Here is a 13,902-nt window from a genome sequence, read left to right as displayed (position 1 = left end):
CCGGATGTTCTGAGTTTAAAAAATAAATGTTGATTCATTATGAAAAATATGAATAACATTCCACTCGTGAGACCACTAGAGTGCTTTGATCATTCGACCACAGCTAGAATATTTAGGTTCATACATGCCTTTTTGTACTTACTGTATAAATTAACGATATACAGTGCCTTCAGAAAGTATTCATAGCCCTCGACTACAGCCTGAAAAAAAATACATATTTTTTCCCCCTCACCCATCTACACAGAACACCCCATAATAAAATTAAATTAAATTAAATACATAAATATCTCATTTAGATAAGTATTCACACTCCTAAGTCTATACATTGCAGAATAACCTTTGGCAGCGATTACAGCTGTGAGTCTTTGTGTAAATCGCCTTGTGTTTTAGGTTATAGTCCTGCTGAAAGGTGAATTCATCTCCCAGTGTCTGGTGGAAGCAGACTGAACCAAGTATTCCTCTAGGATTTTGCCTGTGCTTCGCTCCATTCCATGTATTTTTTTATCCTGAAAAATTCCCCAGTCAATTACAAGCATACCCATAACATGGTGCAGCCACCACTATGCTTGAAACGGTGGAAAGTGATGCCCAGTAAAGTGTTGCATTGGATTTGCCCCAAACATAACACTTTGTATTTAGGACAAATAGTGAATTGCTTTGCTACATTTTTTGAAGTATTACTTTAGTGCCTTGTTTCAAACATGATGCATGTTTTGGAATATGTCTTTCATTATTTTCACTGTCAATTAGGTTAGTATTGTGGAGCAACTACAATATTTTTGAGGGATCTTACAGATAATTGTGTGTGTGGGGTAGAGAAAAAAAAAATCACGCTAAACACTGACATTATGGGGTATTAATTTAATCAATTTTAAATTCTGGCTGTAACACACATTTTATTCTGTTAGAGTCAAGGAATGTGAATACTTTCTGAAGACACTGTATGCCAATTCATACTTGAAGAATAGAAATGCCTCAACCGCTTAGTTTAACTGTTGTACCCCATCAGAACCAAAAATGTTTTACTCTGAAATGTAAACAAAACACTGTACAGCCTCAAAACATGGTTCAAACTATACATTTAATACCATTGATGGCCAGTGCATTAATCCATAGTGCTGTCTGATTTTGAGAGTGGTTACATTTCTCCAGGCCAATCCCTCAGCATTTTAGCCCAACAGGGGCAGGGAGATTTCTTTGTTATGGTTTCAATTAAGGATTAATTGAATTTATAAAAATTTTAAAAAATTACAATAGAAACCTTGCTTTAGTTATTTTCTTTATGGGTTTAGAATCCTGTGAATGAGATTACTACAGTAAAAACAATCAGCTGGGATATTTATTTTTGAATAAAATATGTCAGGATACTTAGTATCAAAATCCCAATTCCTAAGTAAACACTTTAAGGCCACCATGTTTATTTTCAGCCTTCAGAGCCAGTAAGAGTCATGATATTTAGTTTTTTTTAAAGAGCCAAAACAAAATCCAGGAGGTAAATCACTGACCTAGCCTACATATTAGGCTGTCCTTCTAGCACCAGTAGCTAGCCCCATCCTCCCCAGCTACCATCCCCAACCATCATGTTGAGTTAAGGTAAGGATTATGCTGGGGAGACTATTTGTTTTCGGTGAAGAGCAGCCGCAGCGCTAATATGAACACAATTTGCTCAGCGGGTCGTAGACGCCGAGTGGAGGAAGTAAATGAGGCGGCTCTGCCCCCTCAGGTGAAGCCTCGGCCTCATACATCACCCAATGTTTTATTCAATAGTAGCAAACAGGCGCCGTGCTATGCTATAGCAGGTGCCGCACAGGGCTGGTGACTCTAGGAGCCTGGCCCTGGATGTAGAGGGGCCCCATGTTAGATTATCAATGAGCAAGCGAGGGAAGGGAAAAGCTTCACTCTGCTCAACTGAAGGCTTCTCCACTATCCAGCCACTGAAACAATGCAGAGATTGCTTAAAGTATCTAAGGCCTGAAGTGGTCTATGAATAAATGGATTATCCAGGCGTATTAGCTAGCCACAAACTTCAGGATTTCCACATTGGGAAAAAAAAACTATTTGCTTAAATTAGGGTTTGTGTGTCCATTGTAATGGCTGAAATGGAACCAAACACATGGAAACAACGCATTTGATTCCATTCCATTGATTCAATTCCAAACATTGCAATCAACCTGTCCTCCTATAGCTCCTCCCACCAGCCGCCTCTGGTGTGTGTGCGTGTGCGCCCTAATGGTCCCCATGTTAAATCCTAAACAGATAAAAAAATATAATATAAATGTTTCCTGTCAGCACATGCTGTTTACAACACGTTCTAATTAAGCAGTAAGGCACAAGGGGGTGTGGTATATGGCCAACATACCACAGCTAAGGGCTGTTCATGGCCATATACCGCAAACCCCCAAGGTGCATTATTGCTGTTATAAACTGGTTACCAACGTAATTAGAGCATTAAAAAGGATGAAATAGTATGAATAAATTCATCAAAATAACATTTACGAAAATGTCAATGTGTTGGTAACATATTGTATGAACGGGTCTAACACCCGTGTCAATATATCCTCCAAAACACAGGCATTATTACTTAAATAATGCCAGAGAAGCTGGTGTCGAGGAAATATGGACACGGCTGTTAGACGCGAGACTGTCGCAACAACGGTGGTTTGTAGAAACATTACAGACAACAAACATCCTGACAAACATTTTGCAACATTGTTCCAATATTGAAATTCGATCTCCACTGTCCTGCTGAGAATGTACGTGTCAGGACAAGACTGTCATCTTTTCTCAGCTAGTTGAAATTATGAATCGGCATAATTCGGAAAGTATTCAGACCATTTACTCCGTACTTTGAAGCACCTTTGGCAAGGATTACAGCCTCGAGCCTTCTTGAGTATGAAGCTACCAAGCTTGGCACACCTGTATTAGGGGAGTTTCTCACATTCTTCTCTGCCGATCCAGTTAAGCTCTGTCAGGTTGGATGGGGAGTGTTGCTGTACAGCTATTTTCAGGTCTCTCCAGAGATGTTCGATCGGGTTCAAGTCCGGGCTCTGGCTGGGCCACTCAAGGACATTCAGAGACTTGTCCCGAAGCCACTCCTGCAGTGTCTTGGCTGTGTGCTTAGGGTCGTTTTCCTGTTGGAAGGTGAACCTTCACCCCAGTCTGAGGTCCTGAGCACTCTGGAGCAGGTTTTCGTCAAGGATCTCTCTGTACTCTGCTCCGTTCCTCTTTCCCTTTATCCTGACTAGTCTCCCAATCCCTGCCACCACCATAATTCACCATCGGAATGGTGCCAGGTTACCTCCAGACGTGACGCTTGGCATTCAGGCCAATGAGTTCAAATCAAATTTGTCACATACACATTTAGAAATACTTGTGTTTCTAGCTCCAACAGTGCAATAATATCTAACAATACACACAACCTAAAATTAAAAGAACGGAATTAAGGAATATATATATATATATATTAGGATGAGCGATGTTGGAGTGGCATAGACTAAAATACAGTAGAATAGAATACAGTATATACATGAGATGAGTAAAAGCAAAAATATGTAAACATTATTAAAGTGATCAGTGATTAAGTCTATGTATATGGGGCAGCAGCCTCTAAGGTGCAGGGTTACGTAACTGGGTGGAAGCCGCCTAGTGATGGCTATTTAACGGTCTGATGGCCTATAGATAGGAAGCTGTTTTCAGTCTCTCGGTCCCCGCTTTGATGCACCTGTACTGACCTCACCTTCTAGATGATAGCGGGGTGAACAGGCAGTGGCTCGGGTGGTTGTTGTCCTTGATTATCCATTTGTCCTTCCTGTGACATCGTGTGCTGTAGGTGTCCTGGAGGGCAGGTAGTTTGCCCCCAGTGACACGTTGGGCAGACCGCACCACCCTCTGGAGAGCCCTACGGTTGCGGGCGGTGCAGTTGCCATACCAGGCGGTGATACAGCCCGACCGGAGGCTCTCTATTGTGAATCTGTAAAAGTTTGAAGGTTTTAGGTGCCAAGTCAAATTTTTTCACCATCCTGAGGTTGAAGAGGCTCTGTTGCGCCTTCACCACACTGTCTGGGTGGACCATTTCAGATCGTCAGTGATGTGTACACCGAGGAACTTGAAGCTTTCCAACTGCTCCACTGCGGTCCCGACGATGTGGATAGGGGCGTGCTCCCTCTGCTGTTTCCTGAAGTCCAAGATCAGCTCCTTTGTTTTGTCGACATTGAGTGAGAGGTTATTTTCCGTGCACCACACACCCAGGGCCCTCACCTCCTCTCTCTAGGCTGTCTCGTCATTTTTGGTAATCAGGCCTACTACTGTTGTGTCGTCTGCAAACTTGATGATTGAGTTGGAGGGGTGCGTGGCCACACCATCATGGGTGAACAGGGAGAACAAGAGGGGGCTGAGCATGCACCCTTGTGGGGCCCCTGTGTTGAGGATCTGCAAAGTGGAGGTGTTGTTTCCTACCTTCACCACCTGGGGGTGGCCCGTCAGGAAGTCCAGGACCCAGTTGCACAGGGCGGGGTTCAGACCCAGGGCCCCGAGTTTAATGATGAGCTTGGAGGGTACTATGGTGTTGAATGCTGAGCTATAGTCAATTAACAGCATTCTTATAGGTATTCCTCTTGTCCAGATGGCATAGAGTAGTGTGCAGAGCGTTGGCAATTGCATCGTCTGTGGACCTATTGGGGCGGTAAGCAAATTGAAGTGGGTCTAGGGTGACAGGTAAGGTAGAGGTGATATGATCCCTAAACTAGCCTCAAAGCACTTCCTGATGACAGAAGTGAGTGCAACGGGGCAAAAATGATTTAGTTCAGTTAACTTTGCTTTCTTGGGTACAAGAACAATGGTGGACATCTTGAAGCAAGTGGGTACAGCAGACTGGGATAGGGAGAGATTGAATATGTCCGTAAACAATCCAGCCAGCTGGTCTGCGCATGCTCTGAGGACGCCTTCTGGGCTGGCAGCCTTGCGAGGGTTAACACACTTAAATGTCTTACTCACGTCAGCCACAAAAAAGGAGCCCACAGAGAAGGAGTGCCCACAGTCCTTGGTAATGGGACGCGTCGTGGCACTGTTATCCTCAAAGCGGGCGAAGGTGTTTAGCTTGTCCGGAAGCAAGACGTCGGTGTCCGCGACGTGGCTGGTTTTCTCTTTGTAGTCCGTGATTGTCTGTAGACCCTGCCACATGAGTCTTGTGTGTCTGAGCCGTTGATTTGCAACTCCACTTTGTATCTATACTGACGTTTTGCCTGTTTGATTGCCTTACTGAGGGAACAACTACACTGTTTGTATTCTACCATTTTCCCATTCACCTTGCCATGGTTAAATGCGGTGGTTCGGGCTTTCAGTCCTGCACGAATGCTGGCATCTAGCCACGATTTCTGGTTAGGGTAGATTTTAATAGTCAGTGGGTACATCATCTCCTATACACTTCCTGATAAACTCAGTCACCGTATCTGTGTATTTGTCAATGTTATTCCCAGAGGCTACCCGGAACATATCCCATTCCGCGTGATCAAAACAATATTAAAGCGTGGATTCCGATTGGTCAGACCAGCATTGAATAGTCCTTAGCACGGGTACTTCCTGTTTGAGTTTCTGCTTATAGGAAGGGAGGAGCAAAATGGAGCCGTGATCAGATTTGCCGAAGGGAGGGTGGGGGAGGGCCTTGTAGGCATCCTGGAAGTTGAAGTAGCACTGGTCGAGTGTTTTAGCAGCGCACGTACTACAGTCAATGTGTTGATAGGACTTCAGTAGCGTTTTCCTCAAATTTGCTTTGTTAAAATCCCCCAGCTACAATAAATACGGCCTCGGGATATGTGGTTTCCAGTTTGCATGAAGTCCAGGGGAGTTCTTTGAGAGCCGTTGTGGTATCAGCTTGACGGGTAATATACACGGCTGTGACTATAACCAAAGAGAATTCTCTTGGGAGGTATTCTAGGTCGGCTGAACAAAATGACTTGAGCTTCTGTATGTTATCACAATCACACCATGAGTGGTTAATCATGAAACATACACCCCTGCCTTTCTTCTTCCCGGAGAGTTCTTCATTCCTGTCTGCGCGATATAGTGAGAACCCAGCTGGCTGTATGGACAAAGACAGAATATCCTGGGAGAGTCATGTTTCCTTGGAACAGATTATGTTACAATCCCTGATGTCTCTCTGGAAGGAAATTCTCACCCTGAGCTCATCTACTTTATTATCCAGAGACTGAACATTAGCAAGTAATTTACTAAGAAGAGGTGGATGGTGTGCGCACCTCCTTAGTCGGACTAGAAAGTCCACTCCGAATACCTCTTTTCCACCGGTGGTGTTTTGACTCAGCCTCTGGAATCAGTTCAATTGCCCGGGGGGTTACGAACAAAGGATCCAATTCAGGAAAGTCATATTCCCGGTCATAATGCTGGTGAGTTACCGCTGCTCTGACATCCAAAAGTTATTTTGCAATAAAACAAAACATTTCCTGGGCTCATAATGTAAGAAATAACACACAAAAACAAAATACTGCAAAGTTGCTTAGGAGCTAGAAGCAGAGCTGCCCTATCTGTCAATCTTGTTTCTCATGGTCTGAGAGTCCTTTAGGTGCCTTTTGACAAACTCCAAGCGGCCTGTCATGTGCTTTTTACTGAGGAGTGGCTTCCGTCTGGCCACTCTACAGTAAAGTCCTGATTTGTGGAGTGCTGCAGAGATGGTTGTCCTTCTGAAAGGTTCTCATCTCCACAAAGTAACTCTGGAGCTCTTTTAGAGTGACCATCGGGTTCTTGGTTACCACCCTGACCAAGGCCCTTCTCCCCCGATTGCGCAGTTTGGCCAGGTGGCCAACTCTAGGAAGATTCTTGGTGGTTCCAACTTCCATTTAAGAATGATGGAGACCACTGTGTTCTTGGGGACCTTCAATGATGCAAAAAAAATTTGGTACCCTTCCCCAGATCTGTGCCTCGACACAATCCTKTCTCGGAGCTCTGCGGGCAATTCATTCGACCTCAGGGCTTGGTTTTTGCACTGTCAACTGTGGGACCTTATATAGACAGGTGTGTGCCTTTCCCAATCATGTCCAATCAAGTTGGAAAAACATATCAAGGATGCTCAATGGAAACAGGATGCACCTGAGCTCAATTTCGAGTCTCATAGAAAAGAGTGAATACTCATGTAAATAAGGTATGTTTTATTTTTAAATAAAATTAGCAAAAATTTGCCACAACCCCATTTTCGCGTTGTCTTTTATTTATTCATTCATTTTTATTTAACCAGGCAAGTCATTTAAGATTTTGTTCTTACTTACAATGGCGGCCTAGGAACAGTGGGTTAACTGCCTTGTTCATGGGCAGAATGACAGATTTTTACCTTGTCAGCTCGGTGACCTTTCAGTTACTGGCCCAACGCTGTAAACACTAGGTTACCTGTTTCATTATGGGGTATTGTATGTAGATTGACAAGAAGGTTAAGGGCTAAGGTCTAATTTCTGCTGACTGATGTGCCCAAAGTAAACTGCTTGTTACTCAGGCCCAGAAGCCAGGATAAGCATATAATTGGTAGCATTGGATAGAAAACAGTTTAACGTTTCTAAAACTTAAAATAATGTCTGAGACTATAACAGAATTGATATGGCAGGCGAAAATCCCAAGAAAATCCAACCAGAATTATTTTATTTTTAGCTCCCAGGCTCTTATTATGGAAACCTATTGTTTCTATGTACATCCGCCTCCGAGATTGAAAATCCTATGGATTCCACTAGATGTCATTCTTTATTCAAGGTTTCAGGATTCTTTTTTGAAAAACGAACAAGTATTGAGTTTTTGTTAGGGGACCACCTGAAGAAAATCAGTATTTCGGCGTGCGAGGGAGAGGGCGCGCGCTTATGAATTTTCCTTTCCTATTGAACATACTACTTTCCGTATGAAATATTATAGTTTATTTACATTTTAGAGTACCTGAAGATTAAATAGAAATGTCGTTTGACTTGTTTGGACGAAGTTTAGCGGTAGCTTTTTGGGGACTCCTTTGTCTGCATGTTGAACGAGTGGATTACTGAAATCAATGACGCCAACTAAACAGACTTTTTGGGATATAAAGAAGGATTTTATCAAACAAAACAACCATTCATGTTGTAGCTGGAACACTTGGGATTGCAAACAGAGGAAGATCTTCAAAGGTAAGTAATTTATTTAAATCGCCATTTGTGATTTTGTGAAGCCTGTGCTGGTTGAAAAATATGTTGATGTGGCGCACCGTCCTCAGACAATCGCATGGTATGCTTTCGCCCTAAAGCCTTTTTGGAATCTGACACGGCAGCTTGATTAACAAGAAGTTAAGCTTTTAAATGATATAAGACACTTGTATGTTCATGAATGTTTAACATTCCGAATATTTATTTGAATTGCGCACCCTCCAATTTCACCGGATGTTGTCGGCAGGTGTCCCGCTAGCGGAACACCTAGCCTTAAGTTTTAATTAATACATTTTAGAATAAGGCTGTAACGTAACAAAATGTGGAAAAAGCCAAGGGGTCTGAAAACTTTTCAAATGACCCATGTACAAAGAAGTGTCAATAGAAAAACAGGTCAAACGAAAGTAAATGCAGCTACTTTGCTGTTATTCTAGCTGCACGGTTTGACATAACTATGTTGGCCGCAGTTGGCTAGATAGTTTGCAAAAATATTCATCCCCCTTGGCATTTTTCCTATTTTGTTGCATTACAAACGAATTTAAATTGATTTTTATTTGGATTTCATGTAATGGACATACACAAAATAGTCCAAATTGGTGAAATGAAAACAAATCACTTGTTTAAAAAATAATCCAACAAAAAAAAAACGGAAAAGTGGTGCGTGCATATGTATTCACCCCATTTGCTATGAAGCCCCTAAATAAGATCTGGTGCAACCAATTACCTTCAGAAGTCACATAATTAGTTAAATAAAGTCAACCTGTGTGCAATCTAAGTGTCACATGATCTCAGTATATATATATATGCACCTGTTCTGAAAAGCCCCAGTGTCTGCCACACCACTAAGCAAGGCATGAGCTCTCCAAACAGGTGGGCCAAAGTTGTGGAGAAGTACATATCAGGGTTGGGTTATAAAAAAAAAATAATGAAACTTTGAACATCCCACAGAGCACCCTTACATCCATTATTTAAAAAATGGAAAGAATATGGCACCACAACAAACCTGCCAAGAGTGAGCCGCCCACCAAAACCCACAGACCAGGCAAGGAGGGCATTAATCAGAGAAGCAAGAAAGACACCTAAGATAACCCTGAAGGAGCTGTAAAGCTCCACAGCGAAGATTTGAGTATCTGTCCATAGGACCACTTTAAGCCATAGACTCCAGAGAGCTGGGCTTTACGGAAGAGTGGCCAGAGTGTGGCCATTGCTTAAAGAAAAAAAATAAGCAAACACGTTGTGTTCGCCAAACGTGCACCCCAAACATATGGAAGAAGGTACTCTGGTCAGATGAGACTAAAATTAAGCTTTTTTGCCATCAAGGAAAACACTATGTTTGGCACAAACCCAACACCTCTCATCACCCCGAGAACACCATCCCCACAGTGAAGCATGGTGGTGGCAGTATCATGCTCTGGGGATGTTTTTCATCGGCAAGGACTGGGAAACTGGTCAGAATTAAAGGAATGATGGATGCGCTAAATACAGGGAAAGTGAGGGAGACTTGAGACTGGGACAGAGGTTCACCTTCCAGCAGGACAATGATCCTAAGCATAATGCTAAAGCAACACTTGAGTGGTTTAAGGGGAAACATTTAACTGTCTTGGAATGGCCCAGTCAAAGCCCAGACCTCAATCCAATTGAAAATCTGTGGTATGACTTAAATATTGCTGTACACCAGCATAACCCATCCAACTTGAAGGAGCTGGAGCAGTTTTGCCTTGAAAAATGGGCAAAAATCCCAGTGGCTAGATGTGCCAAGTTTATAGAGACATACCCCAAGAGACTTGCAGCTGTAATTGCTGCAAAAGGTGGCTCTACAAAGTATTGCTTTTTGGGGAGGGGGGGGGGGGTGAATAGTTATGCACGCTCAAGTTCTGTTTTTACTTTCACAAGAAAAAATATTTGGCTTCTTCAAAGTGGTAGGCATGCTGTGTAAATCAAATGATACAAACCCCCCCAAAAAAAAAATTATTCCAGGTTGTAAGAGAACAAAATAGGAAAAAATGCCAAGGGGGTGAACACTTTCGCAAGCCACTGTAAGAGCGTTGCCATTAAGAAAGTACGACTGGCTGCATCCATGGATATAGAACAAAAAATGGGTCCATCTCAAACAACCTAGCTAACTGATTGAATGAATGGCCAGCAGGTTTGGCTAGCATCTATAGATGTATCGGGACTAGGCCTATATTTTTGTTGAGGGATGAAATAGTAGCCTATGAATACATTTATCAAAATGTATTTAATACTTTGGTAACCCTTTGTGGGAAAGCTATTGTATACTCAAAGTTGTGTTAAACGACTTTAGCACGCTGTGCTAATCTAAAGTAGCCTACACGGCCATGCTTCAAAACCTATGACCGCAGCACAGCGGTTCTAAAAAATAAATCGTTTAGCACGCCCTCTCATGAACAATTGCTTTAATCTGAAACATTCGGACGATTTCCCCATTTTAGATTAGAGATAGTCAAACTGCGGATTTAGTCTTGGAAACTGTTCTTAGGCACATGTACTCTGGCATAGTTTATACTTAATAGCTACATCGAATGGGACAGTGGTAGGCCTACCGGTAACACTAGGCATAGGTTACAAGGACCAACTGAAAAAGTTCTGAGGAATTACTCACTGGTGATGCTCTTTCATTTGAGGAAGAGAACATCGGAGAGCTCTGATCAACATCAGTGTATGACATGAACTATTTACAGAAACGCAGCGCCAGTTACACTTATGGGGAAATCATTAATTTCCGGTGAAACTATATTTACCCACGGCTGATTAAAAATTATATGACGCATGGGGGCATACAGAAAGGAATTTCACACCCTAATTCTGAGCCTACTGTGCCAGTGCCTTGCTTGCATAGCCCACTTCCCGGCAATATACTTAATTGCTCCCAATCCATGAAATACTACACATCAAAGCAGATCCTAAAGCCATTCAGTAACTGACATCGATTTTACAACGCTTCCTTTATTGTAGGTTAGACTATGCATGAAAACAAAGGTTTTCTAGCTATCCTATCCCAGAATCCTATCAACATCTATGCACCGTAGACCGAGCATTTTACATCCTCATTCTATTTTCTTACAACACTATCCATCAATTGTTATACACTGTGATGTCCTTCACTCCATCCATCAATTATGATATGCGGACATGTCGCCAAATGACCCAAACTGCCATTAGGCTGCAACAAAATCCCAAATTTACGCAAGCGATGAATTTATTACTAGGCAGATATGGTTTTGGCAGGTGAAGATTTAGTTAGAAAGGGGAACATATTTACCATAAATTGTTTCGTATTGCAGACTAGAATCCCATGCAGGTTAACTGGCGTTGAGCAGTCTGCTTTCAGAGCGTTGCCGTCCAGAGAGTAATCAAAAACGTTTCATCCCACTCTCCAAAACCACAAAACCACTCGTCGTTGATCAGCAATACAGTTTATTCTGCCCTTTTCAGTAGAGTGAATCAGATTCCAAACCGGAAAACCCAATAGTTAAGATAATTGCCCTTTCTGTCAAGGAACGATATTGTAACTGATACGTTTCGTTTCCTGGACTGGACGACGGTGTATTAAAATCGGCAAATCCAGGAGCGTTGCGTGTCAATCTCTCCAGTTAAACGGTGGTTTCACCTAACGCATAGCATACTCAACCTTTCGCCCTCCGAAACAAAGTAGCCTGTCAAAATTATCCGCTTTCGTGTTCTTTCTTCTCCTCGTTTCCTGGATAATATCTCCAAAAAGCCTTGTCACAAAACAGAATTGTCAATCCAAAATAATTGATATAGTTTAGGCTATAGGCAAAGTGTTTCGCCTATTTAGTCTAATCAATCTGGATTTGTCAAGTAGACAAAATGTTTCAACGTAGTCTATGGCACCGAGTAACCGTACAGATTCCAAAGCTTGGCTTTGAAACAAATGCAGTTGTTGGAAATAAATGAATAGGTGCAATTAAATCCTGGGCGATGAAGCTCTTTTCGTCTTTTACACTTTCTCTGGCGATGTCTGGGCTAGAGCCTATCAGAAACCTCTGTCCTCCCGGTTACAGACTCGGATTTCCAATTGAGGTGACAAAACAAGCTCTAAACATTCCTCTGCGTTGTTCCTCTCTTTCATCTAAATACCAAGCGATATCGATAATGTTAGTCTGTTTCAGGCAGCTCACTGCGCTTCGAGATGCTGTCCTCTCCGTATGCCGAGCTGCCCAAACTGACAATAACCGGAACGATGCAGACTCTCCCAGCTCTTCAGACCGCCCACCAACCAATCATTGCACTGAGGGAATTGAAACGTTTGCACGGGTTAGCCTATCATTGGTAATTGAGGATTGTTACCACGGTGACGCCGTCAGCGTCCAGGCGTCTTTATTGAAACCACGTTGTTTATTCGCGGAAAATCTATCCAATTTAATGAAATTAGTAGACTAGTTGCCTAGAATGCAGAGATTCAGTCTAGGCGCCTAGACTGCACATTGTAAATAACAAACGTGAATCCGTTTATTATAGCCCCTATAATAAACGGAATACAAGGCTTGACCATTCTCTCTTTATTATAGGCATAATAAAGCCCTCATAAGGGTCTCCTAATTTACGAAGGAGAAGCCATATACAGTAAATGTAGGCCTATTGTGTGCTTTAAACTCTTATTACAATTAGCCTATATATGTAACAAACTGTCTCATGGTTTTCACCATTTTTCAAACAAATGCCAGAGCCTGCTGCTGTGAACACTAAATAGGCATAGCCTGGCAACATAGGAGAGAGCAACCCAAACCACATATTAAAAACCATCTGTTAACCTTTCCCATTTTTTGAAATACTTTAATTAAGACATCTTATTACATGTAGCATCCACAATAAATATGTAAATTAAATAACGTACTCTGTCCACTTGAATTTGACCCCAACACCTTCTAGTCTATCCATCATTGGAATTCTGCTTGCTAAAATGCATTCCACATTTAGGAAACTAACTATCTATGAACATAGGGAGCTACATGGAGTTTGCAGTGAGTGACGTGAGGGCATCTCCACAAGCACTCTGTCCAGCCGGCAGCCTGGCACACACATACAGACCCTGCTGGAACACACAAAAGCAGTACAGGCAATCACATCATGGCCTCTCATAATAAGCTGACGCTGGGAAGTGGGTGATGCAGCCCTCAGCTTATGCCAGTGCCGATAAGAGCCTGAAAGTATTACCTCGCTGTGGCAGCCCGTTCTTCCAGAAATCCACCCTGAGCCAGGTCATCAATTCTGCCCTATCTGATTGCTCACCAATCCCCCTTGCACTGGCAGTTCCATGCTATGTTACTGGCTGTCCTGGCCCTTCCCTTGAAAATACTCTGTATGACTTGCACTTTCATGCTAGTCTCAGTGGGCTAAAAAGTAACGTCTCTTTGGAGAATACATACACTATGTGGTCTTTTATGTGGTCTGACACTGGACACTACTCTCTGGGTATCATCCTCTAGGTAGTTAGTCACTGCTCACTGGGCACAGATGCCAGTTCAACATCTGGTTAAGATTTCTATTTGGTTGAGTTGTCAACTAACGTTAACTGTAAGTGAAATCAACAAAAAAATGCACCATGTCATTGGATTTTGGTTAAAAGTTGGGTGAAAAAAATACAAAATTCCTTTACGTTGATGACTTTTTGCAAATCCAATCAGTTTTCCACGTTGATTCAACATCATAACATGGACTTTTTTGGGAGGGTTGAAATGATGTGGAAAAAAACATTGAT

The 13,902-nt window shown here is 42.4% G+C and overlaps 1 protein-coding gene across 1 annotated transcript in view; it reads right to left on the bottom strand.

Annotated features, from left to right (window-relative positions):
• Positions 1-12,380, bottom strand: part of fam222aa (family with sequence similarity 222 member Aa) — an 86,514-nt gene extending 74,134 nt beyond the window's left edge. The window contains exon 1 of the mRNA XM_023979043.2: positions 11,443-12,380. The gene's annotated coding sequence lies outside the window, so the exon portion shown is untranslated. The remainder of the gene's footprint in view (positions 1-11,442) is intronic.
• Between the last annotated feature and the right edge of the window lie 1,522 nt (positions 12,381-13,902).

Source organism: Salvelinus sp. IW2-2015, linkage group LG33, assembly GCF_002910315.2.
Source record: "Salvelinus sp. IW2-2015 linkage group LG33, ASM291031v2, whole genome shotgun sequence".
Taxonomy (NCBI): Eukaryota; Metazoa; Chordata; class Actinopteri; order Salmoniformes; family Salmonidae; genus Salvelinus; species Salvelinus sp. IW2-2015.
The sequence above is the reverse complement of the archived record's forward strand: the minus strand, read 5'-3'. Positions and strand labels throughout refer to the sequence as shown.